Source organism: Triticum dicoccoides, chromosome 5A (assembly GCF_002162155.2).
Source record: "Triticum dicoccoides isolate Atlit2015 ecotype Zavitan chromosome 5A, WEW_v2.0, whole genome shotgun sequence".
NCBI classification, from domain to species: domain Eukaryota; kingdom Viridiplantae; phylum Streptophyta; class Magnoliopsida; order Poales; family Poaceae; genus Triticum; species Triticum dicoccoides.
In genome coordinates, this window is record NC_041388.1 from 123,234,701 (window position 1) to 123,260,565 (window position 25,865).

At 45.6% G+C, this 25,865-nt stretch overlaps 1 non-coding gene across 1 annotated transcript; it reads right to left on the reverse strand.

The window, feature by feature from the left end:
* Positions 1-9,723: 9,723 nt before the first annotated feature.
* On the reverse strand, positions 9,724-9,807 carry TRNAS-AGA. The gene has a single exon. It is a non-coding gene; the product is annotated as a tRNA-Ser (tRNA).
* Positions 9,808-25,865: the final 16,058 nt, after the last annotated feature.

Sequence of the window (25,865 nt, forward strand, 5' to 3'; positions counted from 1 at the left end):
TCTGGGAGGCTCCGACTGGTTTTCTCGGTGCCTCTGATGTGAACAAAGGTAGCAACTTTCAAAATCATTGGTCAGTTCAACTGCAATCAATCGGTCGATCCGAGATGAACACTTCGTAGTGGCACACTCTCTATTATCACTTCAGAAGTTCCGACTGGTTTTGCTTGGAATTTTCGACATGGTTGATATCTACTACGCAACTTTATTCTCGTAGACACGTGTTGGGCCTCCAAGCGTAGAGTTTTGTAGGACAGTAGGAATTTTCCCTCAAGTGGATGACCTAAGGTTTATCAATCCATGGGAGGTGTAGGATGAAGATGGTCTCTCTCAAACGACCCTGCAATCAAATATAAGAAATCTCTTGTGTCCCCAACACACCCAATACAATGGCAATTTGTATAGGTGCACTAGTTCGGCGAAGAGATGGTGATACAAGTGTAATATGGATGGTAGAAATATATTTTTATCATCTGAATAAATAAATAAAAGCAATGTAGCAATAGTAAACGGGCACAAAAACAATATTGCAATGCTTAAAAACAAGGCATAGGGTCCTTACTTTCACTAGTGCAATCTCAACAGTGCTAATATAATTGGATCGTATAACCGTCCCTCAATGTGCAACGAAGAATCACTCCAAAGTTCCTATCTAGCGGATAACATAAGATGGAATTGTTTGTAGGGTACGAAACCACCTCAAAGCTATTCTTTCCGATCATTCTATCCTAGAGTTCATAATAAAATAACATGAAGCTATTCTTTCTGATTGATCTAACCAAGAGTTCGTACTAAAATAACACCAAAGCAAATTCAGATTCATAATATTCAATCCAACACAAATAACTTCAAAGAGTGCCCCAAGATTTCTACCAGAGAAACAAAGACAAGAACGTGCATCAACCCCTATGCATAGATTACCCCAATGTCACCTCGAGAATCCACGAGTTGAGTGCCAAAACATATATCAAGTGAATCAATACGATACCCCATTGTCACCATGAGTATTAAATTGCAAGACATATATCAAGTGTTCTCAAATCCATAAAAGTGTTCAATCCGATAACAACGAAATCTCAAAGGGAAAAACTCAATTCATCACAACAAGATAGAGACGGGAAAACACCATATGATATGACTATATTAACAAAGCACGCGATACATCAAGATCGTGACATCTCAAGAACACAAGAGAGAGAGAGAGAGAGATTAAACACATAGCTACTGGTACAAACCCTCAGCCCCGAGGGTGGACTACTCCCTCGTCATCGTGGTGGCTGCCGGGATGATGAAGATGGCCACCGGAGATGATTCCCCCCTCCGACAGGGTACCAGAATGGGGTCGAGATTGGTTTTCAGTGGCGACAAAGGCCTACGGCAGTGGAACTTATGATCTAGGTTAACCCTGAGAGTTTTTGGAATATTTTTGAATTTATAGGGTAAAGAGGGGTGAGGGAGGCCACCGAGGTGGGCACAACCCACCTGGGCGCGCCTGGGCCCCCAGGCGCGCCCTGGTGGGTTGTGCCCCCCTTGGGGCACCCCCCAGGTGCCGCTCTGGCCCATTGGTGGTCTTCTGGTCCATAAAAAATCCACAAAAAAGTTTTGTGATGTTTGGACTCCTTTTGATATTGATTTCTGTGATGTAGAAAACATGCAAAAAACAACAAATGGCACTTGGCACTATGTCAATAGGTTAGTCCCAAAAAATGATATAAAATGACTATAAAATGATTATAAAACATCCAAGAATGATAATATAATAGCATGGAACAATAAAAAATTATAGATACGTTAGAGACGTATCAATGGTTACAAAAGGTTTACCAAGTGATTCAGTGGTTCCAAATGGAATAGTTGGAGTCTCTGACGGGACTAGCGTTTGTAGAATGGCTATATATGGTATGACTCGATGGGTTCGACTAAAGAGCTTCAGCAGGTCCGAGGTGAATGAAACTAGGTAGATATAGTTGAATCTTTGAATGAATTTGAGGAGTTTTGGACATAGATATTTGAGCACATGGAGCACGAGGCTCATTATCACATCCTCGTCCCCTTTAGATAGTATCGACATGCCTATGGACCTCCCTCCAGTGAATGTGTTTTTCTTGGCTACCTGTTGCCTCATCAAGGCCATCGTTGCATGGGCCTCTCTACCTGCCCCATCATTATCTCCTGACACATTGTTTTTTACGAGTGTAGGTTTCCTTTGAAGAGAACAACCCTACTCCCACCAATGGCTCACTTGATTCCTATTTGATCCGGCTATACTACAACCCGTCTTGCATCTAACGCATCCAGCCCAGCCCAACATGCATGTGCCTGTAGCCACATGAGTTACACCAGCCTCCTCTAAACAAGCAACAATCGATCCATGCTCTTCCCCACATGTGCACACACCTACTACACCCTCCATCGAGCACTCCACGCCCGGCTCCTCCAATGTATCATCTCCACCAGTCAACTCACCCAGACCGTCCCTAACTCCGCCTTTGCCTATGCCACTACAATTGCATACTCTTGTGCTTCTCCTCGTGCCACTCCAACTGTTAACACACACACACACACACACACACACACAACCTCTCACTCGTTCAAAGAGGGGCATTATCAAACCCGTCGGCCGTCTTAATCTCCCTGTTATTCATTCATCTATTTCCCCTATCCCTAAAATGTACTGGGCTGCCCCCATGATCTAATTTGACGCGCTGCTATGCCTGGCGAGTACAATGCTCTAATCCAGAACCACACATGGACTCTTGTTCCTTACCTGATCGGCTAATATTTTCCAGGTAAATGTATATTCAAGCACAAGTTTGTGGCGGATGGCAGCCTTGATCGCTACAAGGCACGATGGGTTGTATGCGACTTTCTCACTAATCGAGCATTGAATTTGACGAGACCCTTAACCCGGTTTTCAAGACGTCCACCATTCATGTGGTTCTCAACATCGCCATCTTGCATGCTTGGCCGGTCCACCAACTTGACCTCAAGAATGCCTTCCTCCATGGAATGCTTGACGAGGAGGTGTACTTCAAGCAACCCCCAGGCTTCATCGACCCATCTCGCCCTCGCCATATTTTCCTCCTTTAGAAGTCCTTGTACAGCCTCAAGCAGGCTCCTCGGGCGTGGTGCCAGTGTTTCACCCACTATGCTCATTGGCTTGGCTTCGTCTCATCTCTCTCGGGGGCCTCCTTGTTTTTTACGTAGGAATCAGCTTGTACGTTGACGAGATCATCCTCACCCCCTTTTCATCACGGCTACTCCAACACATCAGTGACCTCCTCCATGACGAGTACTGATGACCCACAAGTATAGGGGATCTATCATAGTCATTTCGATAAGTGAGAGTGTCGAATCCAATGAGGAGCAGAAGGAAATGACAAGCGGTTTTCAGCAAGGTATTCCTTGCAAGCACTGAAATTATCAGTAACAGATGGTTGTGTGATAAGATAATTCGTAATGGGTAACAAGTGACAAGTGTAACTAAGGTGCAGCAAGGTACTCAATCTTTTTTGTAGCAAAGAACAAGCCTGGACAAATTCTTATATAAAGCAAAGCACTCCCGAGGACACATGGGAATTATTGTCAAGTTAGTTTTCATCATGCTCATATGATTCACGTTCGTTACTTTGATAATTTGATATGTGGGTGGACCGGTGCTTGGTTGCTGTCCTTACTTGGACAAGCCTCCCGCTTATGATTAACCCCTCTCGCAAGCATCCGCAACTATGAAAGAAGAATTAAGATAAATCTAACCATAGCATGAAACATGTGGATCTAAATCAGCCCCTTACGAAACAACGCATAAACTAGGGTTTAAGCTTCTGTCACTCTAGCAACCCATCATCTACTTATTACTTCTCAATGCCTTCCCCTAGGGCCAAATCATGGTGAAGTGTCATGTAGTCGACATTCACATAACACCACTAGAGGAGACACAACATACATCTCAATAAAATATCGAACAAATACCAAATTCACATGATTACTTATAACAAGACTTCTCCCATGTCCTCAGGAACAAACGTAACTACTCACAAAGCATATTCATGTTCATAATCAGAGGGGTAGTAAATAGCATTAAGGATCTGAACATATGATCTTCCACTGAATAAACCAACTAGCATCCACTATAAGGAGTAATCAACACTACTAGCAACCCATAGGTACCAATATGAGGTTTTGAGACAAAGATCGGATACAAGAGATGAACTAGAGTTTGAGAGGAGATGGTGCTGGTGAAGATGTTGATGGAGATTGACCCCATCTTAATGAGAGGATCGTTGGTAATGACGATGGCTTCGATTTCCCCCTCAGGGAGGGAAGTTTCCCCGGCAGAACAGCTCCGCCGCAGCCCTAGATTGCTTCTGCCCAGGTTCCATCTCGAGACTGCGGCGCTTCGTCCCGAAAGCTTCCTTCTGATTTTTTCTAGGTCAAAAGACATCATATAGCAGAAGATGGGTATCGGAGGCCTGCTAGGGGGGCCACAAGCCCTGGGGGCGCGCCCAGGGGGTAGGGCGCGCCCCCAGGCTTGTGGCCTCCTGGTGGGTCCCCTTTGGTATTTTCTTCGCCCAATATTTTTTATATTCCAAAATAATTCTCCGTCAATTTTCAGGACTTTTGGAGTTGTGCAGAATAGGTCTCTCAGATTTGCACCCTTTCCAGACCAGAATTCTAGCTGCCGGCATTCTCCCTCTTTATGTAAACCTTGTAAAATAAGAGAGAAAAGGCATAAATATTGTAGCATAATGTGTAATAACATCTCATACTGCAATAAATATCAATATAAAAGCATGATGCAAAATGGACGTATCGGTACTCCATGACAGATGTCGGGAATTTGTCTTACTTCCTCTGGATATTTGTCACTCAGCCGGCCTCTGGGATGTTCCTCTTGAAGTGCCAATATGCATTCGATATTCACCAGTGTGCCGGTATGCTTGACTGCAACCCATGTGCAACACCCATCGACTTACGCTGTAAGCTCTCTACCAAGGAGGGTTCCCTCCTCTCCGACCCCACAAAGTATTGTTGTTTCACCGGTGCAGTACAATACCTTACATAGATGCACCCCGACATTGTCCGTGTCATTCAGCAGGCGGGCCTCTACATGCATGACCCGCGTGAGCCTCAACCTAACCTTGTGAAAAGGATCCTTCGGTATATCAAAGGGGGCCTTGATCTTGGTCTTCAACTTCATGCAACCTCCTCTCTCTCAATCATGGCATACTTAGATGTTGACTGGGCTGGCTGACCGGACACTCGACACTCCACATCTGGGTATTGCATGTACCTCGGTGACAACCTCGTCTCATGGTATTCTAAGCGCTAAGCTATTGTATCTTGCTCCGGTGCGGAAGTTGAGTATCATGTTATTGTCCATGTCATCGATGAGTGTTGTTGGCTACGCCAACTACTTCACCAGCTCCATCGCCCCTTCACTCTGCAACCATCGTCTTCCGCAATAATGGTAATGTTGTGTACATGGCCTCAAATCCGGTGCAACATCATCGCACCAATCATATCTAGAACGACATCCAGTTTGTGTATGAGAAGGCATCCCTCGGTCAGGTACGAGTTCTTCATGTGTCGTCTGCAATACAGTTCACCGACATCATGACCAAGGGATTATCATCACGATTGTTCCTGGACTTTCAATACAATCCATGTGTTCATCCTCGGAACGTTGTACAGACTAAGGGAGGATGTTAAAGTATATACCACGTATAGTTTCTTAGTCAGTCTTTCAACCGATCCTATCCATATTTGGTTGGTATGATTGAATGTATTCTTGCCTTGCAAGACACCCCGTACATGTGCTATAAATATACATGAGCCGAACGCCCCAATTACTGTGGTGATTCCATGATACCTCTTCCCGTTTATAGAAGCCATCGGTCCCTGGGCTCGCGGAGGGGTTCATGAGCAGAAAGGCGTCTTTGATCTTGGAATTAGAAGGGTTCGTCGAGAAGGAGGGATTTGGTCTGGATAGAAGATGAAAAGGTCAAATCACCAAACATTACGTTTTGCAGATTCGAGGAGATAGTGGTAGAAGTCTCTGAGGATCAAATCTTTTTGGTCGTGGGAGAAGAAGTCTACACCATTGTGCTTCAGATTTGATCTCGATGTTTTATCTATAAAAAGAAGCGAGAGCCTATTTCGTGAGAGATTTAATTTCCGGTAACATTGAGTCGCACAAATGTGAAAATATTATCGAAAAAAACTTTGGCCCCGCTTTATATATAAAGCACCGTTCAACATCACTCAGTACAAACTCACGCCCACGTGATACACGCACACACACACCCAAGACAAGATACATAGGCGCTGAGCGCGGTAACATCATCCCTAGCACTATGTGAAGATGTGAAACCACATATGACGAACCGTGGGCTTCAAGGCGGCGCTTTCATGAAGGGGACGACACCAGAGAGCCGCCGCCGCCCGATCCGAGGATCAAAGTTTCCCCCGGAGCAACACGAAGGGCAATGAGAGCCACGATGACGCCTTCAAGAAGGGAACGAGTCGGCCGCCGCCCGTCCATCCGAAGAAAAAGCAGGTTTTCACCCCGGCCACCATTCACCGCCGCCGAACGTCACACCCCGGCTACCACGCCGCCCACACGGCCATGACAACTGGGCAGCACCAAGCCACGGACTCTGCCCAAGAGCCCTGCGGAGCCACCATCAAGGCCGCCACCCCGACATCCAAGACCTTGACACCTCCTCACACGAGATTAGCCGCTACCCCGACCAAAGACACGAGCGGAAAGGACCTGCCTTTCGCACCCGCAGGCTGCCCCAGTGCCGAGACCCAATAGGCTGGCCTCCATCACCACGTCCTCGGCACCGGGCGCGAGACGAGCTCGGTCCTGCTGCCTGGCGCGAGACGAGCATGGTCCTGCTGCCGGGCGCGAGACGAGTTCGGTCCTGCTGCCGGGCGCGAGACAAGGTCAGTCCTGCTGTCGAGCGTGAGACAAGCTCGGTCCTGCTGTCGGGTGCGAGATGAGTGATGGACCGTCACTGGGGAAGGGCCAACCGTCGATGAAGATAGCGGACAGACACCGAAGAGAAGGGTTGAAGGTCCACACAGGCCGCACACCGACGGACCGACGCCGGATAAGTCCAGCCGCCGCCGTGAACGACCCGCACCACCGCCATGAGCCACCACCTTGAGGAGGAGACGATCATGGCAGACCACCACCGCGCCGCCGCCACCACCTACCAACGCAGGGCGGCCGCCCGCGGCCCAAGCCGCCCACGGCCCGCGCCGTCACATGGCGGAGCAAGCAGGACAGCCGACCCCTGCCTGCCTGGATGCGCACCAACCGCCGCCATGCCTCCATGGCCCTGCTGGCCACAGCCCTCGCCGCCAGACGAGCCGCCAGCGTCAGATCCGACCGGATCAGACCACGAACCGCCCGAAGGACGAAACTCCGCCTCCACCGCACAGCCACCGCGGCACCGACGAGCGCCCACGCCACCAGCGTCGCGACCCGCAGCCCCGCCGCCATGCCCTGCACACAGCATCGCGCCCCGCTGGATCCGCAGCACCCAGCGCCGCCGGAGACAGATGGGGAGGAGAGAGCCCCCGCCGCCACCCAGGCCAACCAGGCTTCGCCCGGCGGCCCGCGCGGGTGGCGGCGAGGAGGGCGGAGAAGGGCGGAGTCAAGGGGGGCCGGGGAAGACGAGGCTCGCCCGGCCGCCGCGGGGTGGCGGCGCGGACGAGCGGGAGGGCGGAGTCGCGAGACCTGCTCCTTCTCTAATTACAGTGTTGGTCCGAGTGTGGGAGACATGCAATCTCTAATGTGAAAATATTTCATGTTCTTCTCCCCCTCTAAGGCAACTCTGAAGAGAATATTCAGCCACGTCTAGTTTTTTTTTTTGACAAGTATCAGCCACCTCTAGTTAACTTGCTAACATTGACATCTTTAACAAGTAAACAGATAGCGTACGGTGACGGATCTAACCGAACAAATACGATGTCACCATGCTAATCGACAACACTCATAGTAAAAGGGGATGAGCGTCAATGCGCTGATCCGGCCACACTTGGCTAGCAGGGCGCCATCTATGATGATATTGCAGCAGTCGCTGACGTAAAGAACTTCCAGGTAAGGGCAGCAGTCGAGGAGATCCATCAATACACCATTGGTGATGCTGCAGTCGACCAGCTTGAGCCTCCTCAGAGAGGGCGACCTACATGCATCCAAGCTCAGAACAACCTAATAAAACTCGCTCTGTAAGCAGGAAGAAACCTAGTGGGATGGATCTGGTTAGAGAACATTTGGTTAACACATGTCAAGAGGATAAGAGTGGAGCACCTCGATGTGATGTAGCCGAGCAGCTCGTCATTGATGAACCATTCAGCCGTGAATGCCTCGAGCCGCCCGCTGGCGCGGTCCACAGCCTCCTTCGCCATCGCGCGCAGGGCTGGTTTGTTCTTCAGGGGCAACTTGTTGTGGAGGCGCTCCATGTCTAGAGACTGACAGAGGGGATCAGGCAGCTTGGCCGCCTGGAGCCACGAGCGGCACACCAGGCCGGCACCCGTGAGGACCTCCACGGCGCCGAGCTTGACGAAGACCAGACAGAGCGCGTCATGGGCCAGCTTCGACCAGTCTGTCTCCATTTCCGCCTCCATGCATGGGAGATACTGTGTTCTTATGCAGGTGAGCCGTATAATTTCTCTGTAGGCTCTTCTTCTGCTTGGATGTAATTTATACTAGACTAGAAGGGTTAGCTAACTGATCCCCGCAAAAAAATGTTAACCAGGTTTACACGTTAATATTGTGTTCTATGTCACATCGCATGGAATTAATGTGGCGGGAGATTTTGAAGATAAAATTAGGCAGACACATAAAATTTACAAGATCCAATAGAATATTTAGGATTATTATTCAAGATTTTGATGCGGTGTGTGAGTAACATAATGTATGATCATGCAATTACGACGAGAACCAAGTTTGGTCCTAGCCATGTTTTGGCAAGCCAGCTCGGCTCGGCTCATTGGTGCTAAATACCCAGGGTGCAATGGGACAATTTTGTTCCGGTGGTTTGACATGGAATTTTTTTAATTATGTTGAGATTAAGATATGTCATAAGGACGGAATCCATAGAAAAATGCAAGAAAAAGTATAATGGGATTGAGATTGTGTATGTGCAACTACATGAGTTGATTTTTGTTGTTTACTTGTACATGAGTTAATTTTTTGTTGTTTACTTGTAAGGGATCTCTTGTTATTGATGATTTATTTGATAGTGAAGCCAACAGAGTAGAGATAATAAGATAGTGTGCTCGTGAAATTCGTTGGAGGAAGATTCGAAATTTTAACAACAAAAGTAAGATTCAAAATTACAACAATAGAAAAAAAATTTGTGTGTGAATACAACAAATAGAAACTTGGTAATGTTGCTAGTGAAACCAACAAACTAGTGATAATAAGATAGTGTTGCTAATGAAATTCGTTGGAGCAAGATCCAAAATTTTACAGTAAAACAAAAGGTATAACGTGAAGCCAACAGACTAGAGATAATAAGATAGTGTGCTAGTGAAATTCGTTGTAGGAAGATTCAAAATTTTAACAACAAAAGTAAGATTCAAAATTACAAAATAGAAACTTGGTAATGTTGCTAGTGAAACCAACAAACTAGTGATAATAAGATAGTGTTGCTAATGAAATTCGTTGCAGCAAGATCCAAAACTTTACAATAAAAACAAAAGGTACAACGTGGTCGGCAGGATTCAAACCTGCGCGGGCGCAAAGCCCACATGATTTCTAGTCATGCCCGGTAACCACTCCGGCACGACCACTTTGTTTAACGAAGTGAACTCTTCGGCTATAGATTGCGGCCAATTACTAGTGGTCACAATTTAATGCCAGAAGATTTTTTTTTTCTTTGAAAGCGAATGTGAGCAGACTTCGCCACAGCCTTCTCTTCCGATAACTAATATATGCATGGCACTTGATACGCACAAATTTGTTTGACAAAATGAGGCATGGCATCTCATATATGGAGTTCCCTTTGTACTTTTATTTACCAAACACCGCCAAAATCATTCTGGTTTGTGCAGTTGTGCTTGCTCCGTCGATGTGCCTGCCCTGCTTTGCTTGCTCCATCCCTAGTGGCGATTTGAGCCATGGCGTGGTGCCGAGCTGCATGTACGTACTTTGTTATACAGGAGCAATGTCTATTAAGAAGATAATCACGGTAACATAAATAAAACTATAAGCATCTGAGTTTGCTTCATTTTTCAATCTCAGGTTCTATGACTGTACGTACTTGTGTGTTTTTTTCTGTTGTTGAGGGAAACGTACTTGTGTTGATGCCAATAACATCTGCTGCTTAATGGAGTTTTCAAATTGATGCCATCGGGAGTTGTAGGTTGGAATCCCGAGCAATTGTGCTTGATATCCAAGCAACTTGCATCGCATAATACACTTGGAGGTTCACCGTCACGATCAAAACCACTGGCCGCAAAAGCTAAAAAAGCAACTGGACTGAGATTATCAAGACCGCTGGTACTGCATCGGTGAGAGAGAAAATACAGGTGATGTTCGAGGATGGGGAGGTGACAGATTTTGACTTGACTGGCTTCTCCTTGATTTTAACCATTGATGCATGGGAGATGCTCGTCCCAGTGATCCACCGTTTGGAAAACCTAGCTTGCTAGAGCATCTCCAATGGATGACAAAAAAAATTGATACCCCAAAACTAATTTAGGTAAGGAGACTGAAGGTTTTTGGGCACAAGTAAGTGTTTACTTTTCCGGATGCCCTAAAACTGGTGCCTTAAAATTTGGAAAGCAATTGAAACATGGGATTCGACGATGGAGAGACAGGGATGCCAATCTGACAGTTGTTGGGCGCCGAGCTCGATTTTAGTTGGCAGAGGTTGCCGGGACTGAGACGATCGCCGGACAGCAAGGAATGGCGTATGGGTCTTCCAGGGATGAAGGGGAGCCAGGGATGTGGCCAAATCCTACGTGTCGTGCCAACCGAGTGTCGAGAGCTCGCATGGAGAATCGAAGGTCGTGAGGGTCATGGCGAAGCCGCGAGCAGCGGGGATGAGCATTGAGGTGGCACTTGGGCTGGGGGCGGCCGGTGGAGTCGCAGCGGTGAAAAATCGACCGGAAACGATGTGTGGTGCCGACGACCGCGACTGCGGAGAAGTTTCAGTGGAGCACTTGGACTCACGCAGACAACGTTTTTGTTTTTGCGGTAACCACTAAAGGTGTTGTGAACATACAACATTTATAGTAAATTTTTGGATGTGATCTATTTATTTATTTTGGCACCGTAGAGCATTTGTCGAAGACCCTTTATTTTGCATAAATGACCTAAATGATAATTTTTTAGGTACGTTGGCTATTTTACGTCGTCTGTTGAAGATACTCTTACGATGCTGGATAAGAAAGTAACAGTCTGCATGAAACGTTTCCTTTTTCTTTCGAGTGAACATGGAACATGATTGTAGGATTCCCAGGAAAAAAAGAACATACATAGGATAATGTTCCCGCAAAAAAATAGTATGATAGTATTATTTTATTTTATTTTTTGACGGGAAAACAGTAGGGTAGTAGATTACCCACGAATCGAAAAGAAAAAGGGCTATCCCTGTTCGGCGCCTTAAGCGCCTGAATAGAGATGTTCCTGGCGCCTGCTGCAGCGCCTTGATGGGCCAGCCCGCTATGCAAAGGTAGCGAACAGAAATCTTTCCCTAATATATATAATCTATCCCTAATCTATTCTTATTTTTTAGTAATAAAGTACGGATTGACTCCGTGGGTTCACCGTCACAATACGTTTCTTCCCGTGAATTTACGCTTTCAGTTTAAATTTAGAACATATTCGAGGTGGTACTAAAGGTAATTCAATCGTAGTTGTTTTATTTATTTTGCGTTCTAAAGATTGGCCTGTCGATTGTGTACACAAATACATAATTGGGCTGGGCTTTCCTTCCCTAAAAAAAGCGCAATGTGTGGCCGCATTACACCCGGTCTTTTTCGTCTTCTTGTATCGATCTCTTTCTTCCTCGACAGCAGCTCTGCAGCAAACCTGGACTCCTTCCTCTTCTTTGATCTCACCCGATCTCCTTCTTCAAGGGCACAATTCCTTCTCTTCAACGCGTACCAGATCGAGGAAAAGAAACTATTCGATTCGTTATTAGATCGAGAGGGAGAGGTCACGGGGACCAAGCACAAAGTCGTCAATGTCGTTGCTCCTCACCTCACTGATCCCCTTCGTTACGCCGCCGTTGGTCCTCACGTTGCCACTTGATCGGCATCGAGGTTGTTGGCCAAATCGACAGAAAAATCAGATCGGGATAGAGAGGTCACGAACTCACGGGTACCAAGCATGAAGTCGAGAAAAATCAGATCAAGATCGAGAGGAAAGTGGCGAAGGGCGAAAGACTCGCAGGCATCGATGACTCCTCCACCGGAATCGCCGGCTGGTTCTCCAACGACACGCTTCATATGCGTACACACTCATGTCATTGTCCTGCCGGCGACCCCTGTGCTGAAGGAGACAAGGAGAACGACTTCCAGTCGGGATCGAGACAACTCCTCCTCAAAATCAGCTGCTACTTCTCCTCTCTTCCATGGACGGGGACATGGTGCCCTGAGGCTTGGCTGGGTTCGATGGAGCAAGAAGAATTTGATGGGAGGAAATCATTGACATGCTGTAGTGGGTCTTGGAGTCGTTCGGCAAAGGAGCCAGCCTCGAGGCTATTGGACGGGAGTCGACGGGCAGGGGATAGAGCGCGTCATGGCTGTTGGGCTCTGGTGCGGGCATCACGAGCGCATCCTGAGTCCATCCATCAGTCAAGGTGTCCACCCACTACAGTCCGAGATGCCGCTGCCAAGCGTGCTGACCAGAATATACCAGTCGGAACTTACATATTGTTACCATCGGCTGGTGATTCTTTTGCTACTTCGAGGGCCACCAGCAGCCCCGGCTGCGAACTTTGCATTGCTGGTACGTGTCTGTGGGACTGTTCCGCAGATCATGTCAACCAGCCTAGCAAATTGAAGGAACATGGTCTGAAGTTATTAGTGTATACTGTAATGTTGATTCTCCGAGTGAACATATCAGAATAGTAGGTTCCCAGATCTTAAATAAAGTGTAGCAGTTAATTGTTGATAATGTACTATAACCTCATTTGCATCTGCCTAGCCTTTCATCGAGCAGCATTTTGGTAAGCATATCTTGGGCCCAGGTAAACAAAGAAGAGTTGAGCTTTCGCTCTCTGGTTGGTTGGCTGAAGATATCTAGAGTTTAACCCTGATTTGGTGTAAGGAAAGCCATGACCTCAATTCTGAACCAAAGAATCCAAGGATAAGCAGAAATATGCTATGCTTGCAACTCAGTTTGTATCTTCTCCAACGAATATTGCCCTAGTACTGACAGGTTGTTACTACATATCTTGGTGTGGATTTCACCAGCGGTTCAACTTTTCAATCCAGTATATATTCTGGTCGGTTTTTTCCCTCCTGATTAATTACCTGGTGATTAAAATTAAAAGAAAGGGACAATACTTTAAGACCTACATAAGGATTCTCAAGGTATATGTTTTACATGATCGTATCGAATCACAAGAATACTTATGCCCCTGTTGTCGTCATCGCCAAACTGGGCGCTCCACACGCAGATGTTGCTCGCTTCAGTTATGGATTACCTGAAGCTTCTGAACAATTTTCAGTTATTTCTCTCTTATATATTTTCAATTTCAGCACTAATTCATTGCCTAAAGCTTGCAGAGTATTATCTAAGTACTTGCTATTCATTATTGCCTGAAGCTTCTGAACAATTTAGTTATTTCTCTGGTAATGGAAAATTATTATATATTTTCTTGTGCTTTCTTTACTGCAGACACCACTAAGTATTCACCCGAGCCAATATATGGTGTTATAGATGTACACAGGTTCACTGGACCCATGATAGTCACGGTTGACAGAGATCAAACCTTTTGTGGATAACTAGGGAGGAGAAAAATGTTGTACTGTAGTTTAATTGCCACTGGTCGCACATATACAAGTTCACTTACACTTTCGATACTACTCAAATATCCTCTAGATTTCTATGCAAATTCATGAATGATTTGCTTTCATTTATTGCTGTCAGGTTGAATGCAGGGAGCTTGCTTTATTGATAATTTCATGTTTGTGTGCTTACATTGCAATGGAGGAGGCATGTCATATATTCAGGTATGTGTATTGAAAACTATTTTTGTAGTAGGTTTATATGGATGACTACGAGCAATGTTATACAAAATCAACTGTTCTCATGTATCATTTTGGTTGTTATGCATGTATATTGCAGAGTAAGGCAATCCCTATTTTTAACAATTCATACCCGAGAGCTGATGTGTTAGTTACTGCTGTAGTATTTAAATTCTTTAAATTTAAAGGATGATATCTAGCGAAGGAAGGACAAGACCTTGCTGCTGGAGTATATTGTCAGGCCATGACCCATATACCGTGGCATTAGTTGTCGATAGTGAAGTTTGGTATGCAGCTGGAGATGACATGATTTTTTTTCTTTATTATTCTATTGAAACCGCCTAGCTGCATTTTACATGTTAACCATGTATGTTTCCGGCTGAATCTGTTAATCGACAAATCATCGATCAAAATTTGTGGAAAGAAAATGTGAACCGGTATTCCATCTAGATAGGATTGTAGAATGTTATTCAGTTGAGATTGTTGCCGTAGCAAGGCTGGTTAATCTTCATTGATTTAGTTTCAAATTCTTCAGATCATTTAAATTTGGCATATGTGGATGATGATGGTAACTATATATAGCTGCACTGCATATACAGATGGAGATCATAATGCCAAGGTAATGTACATGTGTCATATGATGAATTAGTGGGTTGGGGCAAAGAGAAGTGACAAGATATAAGTATTGTTTCTCCCGTTGCAACGCACGGGCACATTTGCTAGTCTATCCCTAATAATAAAGCACGGATTGACTCCGTGGGTTCACCGTCACAATACGCTTTCTTCTCATGTCATAATACGCTTTTACGATTTGTATAGACAAAATTATAATATAAACGAGGTGGTACTAATAATATTTTCACTAATAATAAAGCGGCTATCGTGGAAATAACGTTTCGTATTTTTTCTTCCTATCGCAGCATGGATCTCTAGCAACACATAGTCGGCCCGCTCGGCCTCATCGCACGCACGTCCCCCCGCGAGCGCTTTTCTTCGCCGCCACCGGCTCCCCCCTCATCATCGCTGCATCCCGACCGCAACCCTACATGGCGCTACCGGCCGGCACAAATCTGCGCCGCCCGCCCGACAACCTTCCTCTAGCAACCGTGCAACATCGGATCGAGCTATCCTCGGGTCTCTAACCTCGGTGGTCGTCACCATCGGGGCAGGTGGTGGACTGGCGACGTGGACGTGGTGCCTGGCGGGGGAGGGGAGTGCCGCACTGCGAGCCTCGGTCCGGCGGGTTGCGCGCTCGCCTTGCCGGTACAGGAGTAGGCAGGCAGTGGTCGCCATGGCGCGGCCTGGGTGCCCGCTGTTCTCCTTGCGCACATGGTGCCACGGCTGGATCCGCAGCACCATCGCCCAACGCCCGTGCCGGCGCTCCCACAGCCACGTTCTCGTCCACCATCGCCCGCACCCGCCTGCGCTCATCCATAGCGGCGTTCTTAATGGCTTCAGTGACCATGCTGCCTCGGCTGCGACCCATGCCTGCTTGGCCGCCGGATGGATGGATACCGGCACTACAGGGCACAGACTTCATGCTCGTGCCGACGGAGTTCATCCTCGATGCCCTGGCTGCGACCCATATTGATTGGCCACCGGCTGGAAGGGGACGTCCTGCTCCTCCCGACTAAGCTTGATCGGTGTGGGGCGGTGGTACAGCCTGGTATGTGCGGCCTGCGGACACGCATCTTCTCTTGTTGTCCTGATTCTCTCTGCGCTAAATTTGTTATCTTATCTTACTGATTAGCAGGTGTTTAGAAGGACCACATGAGCGGTGACTAGCATCCAGTAGGAGGCAGCAAGAAGCAGCGAAAACTCTGAGCTAGCTGCTAGCAATGCACCCCCTCCGCTCTCATCTAAGTACATGGATTTTCAATGGCCAAACTACTCTCTTGTTTCTTTCTCTAGCGTTTCCAGTTTTCACTAACAATCCGTATTTGGTAAACCGTGAACCATGTTCATGAGTATCCGCCCACAACCTGTTTGATGATATGCATACGAAGGATTGAGATACATTCTAATTTTGAGGTCAAGCTCTTACCTCTATTTAGAAAATCAATATGAAGAAACAGGTGTATCTGGTGTATGATCTACACTTAGAACAAGCGTATCTGTTGTTCCAAGCTGCCGGCATTGACGGCCAAAGAGTCGGCGAGGGTCCATGGTTCATTTGTTTTCGTGGGGATTATTCAGTACAATGCGATCTACACTGAAGCCAATCCGATCCAGGTGAAATCGGAAGTTGGTAGATTATTCCGACGACGGGGCTTTTACTTGTGCCGCTCTGTATGTATGCTTTCAACTTGAAAATTGCCTGATTTTATCAACTATTGCTTGATGAATGACCAACCAGTTTATGCCTAACATTTGCGTCTCTACATTTATGTAGTACCATTCCATAGCTCTCAAGGCATCAGGTCTGCTTTAGAGACAAACTCTCGCTCGGTTTAGTTTCCATGTTGTGTTATATTCCGATGAACTATATTCATTACAAACGGTAAGCTGAAGTAGATTAATTAAAAAGGATAATAAATTTGCTCAATCCATGGTCAGTTGCTGAACTGACCAGGAGCTGCACTTCAAGGAGCTAACTGTTCACTATAAAATAGCCATAAATTTGTTAGTGTTTAGGGTATTCATCCACTCCGTGTCCTGTATCTGAATTTTGTGATCTGGAAAATTTTACCGGTTATTTCATAGTAAAATTATAGAGTTGTTCTCCCTCTATTTTGCTAATCTGCTCACTTGCTTACAGTAAATAAATAATTAAATTATCAGGAGTGGTGATTTCAAGGAAAAGAAACAAACACTTTGAGGTCTCTGCTATCGCACACGTGCTCTATTCAGTTCAGTGGAGATTGCTCCTTCAGTCACCATGCGAATCCATGTCTAGCATGTTTAGTCACATTGAACTCTTCCAACTTTTCTTAAGCTATGTTGTACAGACACACAAGTTTGTTGCTGAATATGAATCAATTTACTGTGATTTTTCATTATCATGTAACGTGTTCTTTTATCTGATGAACAATAATATAATTTCATGCCTAAAATCATAGTTTGGGCATGTATCTCTCTGCCATCTAATTTCGCTTAATTAATTGAAGAGACAGCCGACCACCCCCTTTCTATTGTATAGTTATTCCGTGCACGTGATTACGTGAATGTTTATGTTATATATTTGATATTTTTTATGCACTCAGTTTTTCCGTGTGTGAACTTTGCATACTCAACACTGGGTAGGAGGAAATATTTGCATTTCTAAAGGGTCAGCGCATTGTTGTAAATGAGTTCCCATCAAAGAGGTTCTCACATTTTCTGTTGAAAGTAGTGGCTCAAGCTATCTCATAAAGCTATATTGTAGATGTCCCTTCGTGCTGATTTTTCATGATTACTACATGGTAGACACATTTACCAACCATCCTCCGAGAAAGGGAAACTACAATAATTCATATCAAAACATTTCTTACAACCTGAGGCAATATCCATCATTCAATAAACATTCAAGACGAGGACTATATAGTGCCTCGGTCCAAAATCAATTTTGTGTAACATATATCTTGAAGATGCATATTCTATGGTTCAATACCAATTTTGTGTACATCAAGAATCATTGTCGGCCTTTTTTTTACTGTTGAGTTACTCTTTTCCTCCACCCCACATCTCTGTCAGAGATGTGGGGTGGAGGAAAAGAGTAACTCAACAGTAAAAAAAGGCCGACAATGATGCTTGATGTACAAAAAATTGGTATTGAACGATAGAGTATGCATCTTCAAGATATATGTTACACAAAATTGATTTTGGACCATAGATATTTATGCCCCTTGCAACGCACGGGCTCATTTACTTTATATGATAGTTCTAATTTCTTTGATTCTATATATGATGATTTTCCATTGAAACCATCTAAGTATTTTATTTGATGGCCGTTGGTTTCATGTATTTCCCTTTTTGCTTGAGTTTCTTTAGAAAGGGAAAATAATATGCATGGTTTGTTCATGTCGTTTTTTATCATGTGACGAGCTTTTGGCTGTTCCTCTATGTTGGCACGTGGTAGATGCAATGCATCCCTTTAACAACTTTCTAAGACTTGTGTGCTTGAGAGTTCAGATGACTGATTCCGAGATGTCAACATGGAGGAGCGGGGTGAGCGCGGGGCATGTGGTGGCTGAGCTTGGGATTGACCATGTCTAGACGTATTGTGATAGGGTGGACAACACGACCGCTTTCAGCAAGGGCCAGGAGAAAGATAATCGGCAACACAGGTGCATCGCCGAGTTAAAATATAGGACATGGATCAATGGATCATGAGCCATATTTATTGGGCTAACGACAATGTGATTTCTTTTATATGATGAACAATAATATAATTTCATGCCTAAAATCATAGTTTGGGAATGTATCTGTCTGCCATCTAATTTCGCTTAATTAATTAAAGAGATAGCCGACCACCCCCTCTCTATTATATAGTTATCTCGTGCACGTGATTACGTGAATGTTTTGGTTATATATTTGATATTTTTTATGCACTCAATTTTTCCCATGTGTGAACTTTGCAAAATCAACACTAGGTAGGATGGAAAATGTGCATTTCTATGAGTTCCCATCAAAAAGGTTCTCACATTTTCTGTTGAAAGTAGTGGCTCAAGCTATCTCATAAAGCTATATTGTAGATGTCTCTCGTGCTGATTTTTCATGGTTACTACATGGTAGACACATTTACCAACCATCCTCGAAGAAAAGGAAACTAGAATAATTCACATTAAAACATTTCTTACAACCTGAGGCAACATCCATCATTCAATATCCATTCAAGACGAGGAATATATAGTGCCTCGGTCCATAGCCCTAGGCAACATGAACCTCTTTTCTCGGAAGATCACACAGAAGAGAGAGTCATTGTAAGATGACTTAAGACTCAGAGAGGCAGAGATGTGGGATGGAGGAAAAGGAGTACCTCAACAGTAGAAAAAAGTGTTGGAAATATGCCCTAGAGGCAATAATAAAAGTATTATTATATTTCATTGTTCATGATAATTGTCTTTTATTCATGCTATAACTGTATTATCCGGAAATCGTAATACACGTGTGAATACTTAGACCACACTATGTCCCTGGTAAGCCTCTAGTTGACCAGCTCGTTGTGATCAACAGATAGTCATGGTTTCCTGACTATGGACATTGGATGTCGTTGATAACGGGATCACATCATTAGGAGAATGATGTGATGGACAAGACCCAATCCTAAGCATAGCATAAAAGATCGTGTAGTTCATTTTGCTAGAGCTTTGCAAGTGTCAAGTATCTCTTCCTTCGACCATGAGATCGTGTAACTCCCGGATACCGTAAGAGTGCCTTGGGTGTATCAAACGTCACAACGTAACTGGGTGACTATAAAGGTGCATTACAGGTATCTCCGAAAGTAGCTGTTGGGTTGACACGGATCGAGACTGGGATTTGTCACTCCGTATGACGGAGAGGTATCTTTGGGCCCACTCGGTAATGCATCATCATATTGAGCTCAATGTGACCAAGGTGTTGGACACGGGATCATGCATTACGGTACGAGTAAAGTGACTTGCCGGTAACGAGACTGAACAAGGTATTGGGATACCGACGATCGAGTCTCGGGCAAGTAACGTACCGATTGACAAAGGGAATTGCATACATGGTTTGATCGAATCCTCGACATAGTGGTTCATCCGATGACAACATCGAGGAGCATGTGGGAGCCATCATGGGTATCCAGATCCCGCTGATGGTTATTGACTGAGAGCGTCTCGGTCATGTCTGCATGTCTCCCGAACCCGTAGGGTCTACACACTTAAGGTTCGGTGATGCTAGGGTTATGAAGATATGGATATGCAGAAACCCGAATGTTGTTCGGAGTCCCGGATGAGATCCCGGACGTCACGAGGAGTTTCGAAATGGTCCGGAGGTAAAGAATTATATATAGGAAGTGCTATTTCGGGCATCGGGACAAGTTTCGGGGTTATCGGTATTGTACCGGGACCACCGGAAGGGTCCCGGGGGTCGACCGGGTGGGGCCACCTGTCCCGGGGGGCCACATGGGCTGTAGGGGGTGCGCCTTGGCCATCATGGGCCAAGGGCACCAGCCCCTATAGGCCCATGCACCTAGGGTTTCCCCCTAGGAGGAGTCCTAGTGGTGGAAGGCACCCCTAGGTGCCTTGGGGGGGAGGGAAACCTCCCCTAGGCCGCCGCCCCCCCTAGTAGATCTCATCTACTAGGGCCGGCGCCCCCCCTGGCACCCCTATATATAGTGGGGGAGAGGAGGGACTTCATACACCAGCCCCTGGCGCCTCCACCTCCCCCCCGTTACGTCTCTCCCTCGTAGTCTCGGCGAAGCCCTGCTGCTGTGACGCCCTGCATCCACCACCACGCCGTCGTGCTGCTGGATCTTCATCAACCTCTCCTTCCCCCTTGCTGGATCAAGAAGGTTGAGACGTCTCCCGTCCCGTACGTGTGTTGAACGCGGAGGTGCCGTCCGTTCGGCGCTGGTCATCGGTGATTTGGATCACGTCGAGTACGACTACATCATCACCTTGCAAGCTTCCGCACGCGATCTACAAGTGGTATGTAGATGCAAACTCTCTCCCTGGACTCGTTGCTTAGATGAACTCATAGATGGATCTTGGTGAAACCGTAGGAAAAATTTTAATTTTCTGCAACGTTCCCCAACAGTGGTATCAGAGCTAGGTCTATGCATAGTTCTCTTTGCACGAGTAGAACACAACTTTGTTGTAGGCGTGGATTTTGTCATCTTACTTGCCTCTACTAGTCTTTTCTTGCTCAACGGTATTGTGGGATGAAGCGGCCCGGACCAACCTTACACGTACGCTTACGTGAGACCGGCTCCACCGACTGACATGCACAAGTTGCATAAGGTGGCTGGCGGGTGTCTGTCTCTCCCACCTTAGTTGGAGCGGAATCGATGAACAGGGCCCTTATGAAGGGTAAATAGAAGTTGACAAAATCACGTTGTGGTGATTCGTAGGTAAGAAAACGTTCTTGCTAGAACCCAATTGCAGCCACGTAAAAGATGCAACAACAATTAGAGGACGTCTAACTTGTTTTTGCAGCGATTGATCATGTGATGTGATATGGCCAGAAGTTGTGATGAATGATGAATTGTGATGTATGAGATCATGTTCTTTGTAATAGGATTCACGACTTGCATGTCGATGAGTATGACAACCGGCAGGAGCCATAGGAGTTGTCATTATTTTTTGTATGACCTGCGTGTCATTGAATAACGTCATGTAAACTACTTTACTTTATTGCTAAACGTTAGTCATAGAAGTAGAAGTAGTCGTTGGCGTGACAACTTCATGAAGACACGATGATGGAGATCATGATGATGGAGATCATGGTGTCAAGCCGGTGACAAGATGATCATGAAGCCCCGAAGATGAAGATCAATGGAGCTATATGATATTGGCCATATCATGTCACAACTATATAATTGCATGTGATGTTCATTATGTATTATGCATCTTGTTTACTTAGGACGACGGTAGTAAATAAGATGATCCCTTATAAAATTTCAAGAAGTGTTCTCCCCGCACTATGCACCGTTGCTACAGTTCGTCGCTTCTAAGCACCACGTGATGATCGGGTGTGATGGATTCTTACGTTCACATACAACGGGTGTAAGACAGTTTTACACAGCGAAAACACTTAGGGTTAACTTGACGAGCCTAGCATGTGCAGACATGGCCTCGGAACACAGAGACCGAAAGGTCGAACACGAGTCGTATGGAAGATACGATCAACATGAAAATGTTCACCGACGATGACTAGCCCGTCTCACGTGATGATCAGACACGGGCTAGTCGACTCGGATCGTGTAACACTTAGATGACTAAAGGGATGTCTAATCTAAGTGGGAGTTCATAATTTGATTAGAACTTTATTATCATGAACTTAGTCTAAAACCTTTGCAAATATGTCTTGTAGATCAATGGCCAACGCTAATGTCAACATGAACTTCAACGCGTTCCTAGAGAAAACCAAGCTGAAAGATGATGGCAGCAACTATACGGACTGGGTCCAGAACCTGAGGATCATCCTCATAGCTGCCAGGAAACAATATGTCCTAGAAGGACCGCTAGGTGACGCTCCCGTCCCAGAGAACCAAGACATTATGAATGCTTGGCAGTCTCGCGCTGATGATTACTCCCTCGTTCAGTGCGGCATGCTTTACAGCTTAGAACCGGGGCTCCAAAAGCGTTTTGAGCATCACGGAGCATATGAGATGTTCGAAGAGCTGAAACTAGTTTTTCAAGCTCATGCCCGGGTCGAGAGATATGATGTCTCCGACAAGTTCTACAGTTGTAAGATGGAGGAAAACAGTTCTATCAGTGAGCACATCCTGAAGATGTCTGGGTTGCACAACCGTTTGACCCAGCTGAACATTAACCTCCCAGATGAGGCGGTCATTGACAGAATCCTCCAGTCGCTCCCACCAAGCTACAAGAGCTTTGTGATGAACTACAACATGCAGGGAATGGAAAAGACCATTCCTGAAGTGTTCTCGATGCTGAAGTCAGCAGAGGCTGAAATCAAGAAAGAACATCAAGTGTTGATGGTCAATAAGACCACTAAGTTCAAGAAGGGCAAGGGTAAGAAGAACTTCAAGAAGGACGGCAAAGATGTTGCCGCGCCTGGTAAGCCAGTTACCGGGAAGAAGTCAAAGAATGGACCCAAGCCTGAGACTGAGTGCTTTTATTGCAAAGGGAAGGGTCACTGGAAGCGGAACTGCCCCAAATACTTAGCGGATAAGAAGGCCGGCAACACCAAAGGTATATTTGATATACATGTGATTGATGTGTACCTTACCAGTACTCGTAGTAACTCCTGGGTATTTGATACCGGTGCCGTTGCTCATATTTGTAACTCACAGCAGGAGCTGCGGAATAAACGGAGACTGGCGAAGGACGAGGTGACGATGCGTGTCGGGAATGGTTCCAGAGTCGATGTGATCGCCGTCGGCACGCTGCCTCTACATTTACCTACGGGATTAGTTTTGAACCTTAATAATTGTTATTTAGTGCCAAGTTTGAGCATGAACATTGTATCAGGATCTCGTTTAATACGAGATGGCTACTCATTTAAGTCTGAGAATAATGGTTGTTCGATTTATATGAGAGATATGTTTTATGGTCATGCTCCGATGGTCAATGGTTTATTCTTAATGAATCTCGAGCGTAATATTACACATGTTCATAGTGTAGATGCCAAAAGATTTAAAGTTGATAACGATAGTCCCACATACTTGTGGCACTGCCGCCTTGGTCACATTAGTGTCAAGCGCATGAAGAAGCTCCATGCCGATGGACTTTTAGAGTCTCTTGATTATGAATCGTTTGACACGTGCGAACCATGCCTCTTGGGCAAAATGACCAAGACTCCGTTCTCCGGAACAATGGAGCGAGCAACCAACTTGTTGGAAATCATACATACTGATGTGTGCGGTCCAATGAGCGTTGAGGCTCGCGGAGGATATCGTTATGTTCTCACTCTCACAGATGACTTGAGTAGATATGGGTATGTCTACTTAATGAAACACAAGTCTGAGACCTTTGAAAAGTTCAAGGAATTTCAGAATGAGGTGGAGAATCAACGTGACCGAAAGATAAAATTCTTACGATCAGATCGTGGAGGAGAATACTTAAGTCACGAATTTGGTACACACTTAAAGAAATGTGGAATCGTTTCACAGCTCACGCCGCCTGGAACACCTCAGCAAAACGGTGTGTCCGAACGTCGTAATCGCACTCTATTGGATATGGTGCGGTCTATGATGTCTCTTACTGACTTACCGCTATCATTTTGGGGATACGCTCTAGAGACAGCTACATTCACTTTAAATAGGGCACCGTCTAAATCCGTTGAGACGACACCGTATGAATTATGGTTTGGAAAGAAACCTAAGCTGTCGTTTCTAAAAGTTTGGGGATGCGAAGCTTATGTCAAGAAACTTCAACCTGAAAAGCTCGAACCCAAGTCGGAAAAATGCGTATTCGTAGGGTACCCTAAGGAAACTGTAGGGTATACCTTCTACTTAAGATCCGAAGGCAAGATCTTTGTTGCCAAGAACGGGTGCTTTCTGGAAAAAGAGTTTCTCTCGAAAGAAGTAAGTGGGAGGAAAGTAGAACTCGATGAAGTACTACCTCTTGAGCGGGATAGTGACGCAGCACAGGAAACCGTTCCTGTGATGCCCACACCAACTGAAGAGGAAAACCATGATAATGATCAAGGTACTTCGGATCAAGTTACTGCTGAACTTCGTAGGTCCACAAGGACACGTTCCGCACCAGAGTGGTACGGCAACCCTGTCCTGGAAATCATGTTGTTAGACAACAATGAACCTTCGAACTATGAAGAAGCAATGGCGGGCCCGGATTCCAACAAATGGCTTGAAGCCATAAAATCCGAGATAGAATCCATGTATGAAAACAAAGTATGGACTTTGACAGACTTGCCCGATGATCGGCGAGCGATAGAAAACAAATGGATCTTTAAGAAGAAGACGGACGCGGATGGTAATGTTACCATCTATAAAGCTCGACTTGTCGCTAAGGGTTATCGACAGGTTCAAGGGATTGACTACGACGAGACATTCTCTCCCGTAGCGAAGCTAAAGTCTGTCCGAATCATGTTAGCAATTGCCGCATACTATGATTATGAGATATGGCAGATGGACGTCAAAACAGCATTCCTTAACGGGCATCTTAAGGAAGAACTGTATATGATGCAGCCGGAAGGTTTTGTCGATCCTCGGAACGCTAACAAAGTATGCAAGCTCCAGCGATCCATTTATGGACTGGTGCAAGCATCTCGGAGTTGGAACATTCGCTTTGATGAGATGATCAAAGCGTTTGGGTTTATGCAGACTTATGGAGAAGCCTGCGTTTATAAGAAAGTGAGTGGGAGCTCTGTAGCATTTCTCATATTATATGTAGATGACATACTCCTGATGGGAAATAATATAGAATTTCTGGACAGCATTAAGGCCTACTTGAATAAGTGTTTTTCAATGAAGGACCTTGGAGAAGCTGCTTATATATTAGGCATCAAGATCTATAGAGATAGATCGAGACGCCTCATAGGTCTTTCACAAAGCACATACCTTGATAAGATTTTGAAGAGATTCATAATGGATCAGTCCAAGAAGGGGTTCTTGCCTATGTTACAAGGTATGAGACTGAGCTCAGCTCAGTCACCGACCACGGCAAAAGATAAAGAAGAGATGAGTGTCATCCCCTATGCTTCAGCCATAGGATCTATTATGTATGCCATGCTGTGTACCAGACCCGATGTAAACCTTGCCGTAAGTTTGGTAGCAAGATACCAAAGTAATCCCGGCAAGGAACACTGGACAGCGGTCAAGAATATCCTGAAGTACCTGAAAAGGACAAAGGACATGTTTCTCGTTTATGGAGGAGACGAAGAGCTCGTCGTAAAGGGTTACGTCGACGCTATCTTCGACTCAGATCTGGATGACTCTAAGTCACAAACCGGATACGTATATATGTTGAATGGTGGAGCAGTAAGCTGGTGCAGCTGCAAGCAGAGCGTCGTGGCGGGATCTACGTGTGAAGCGGAGTACATGGCAGCCTCGGAGG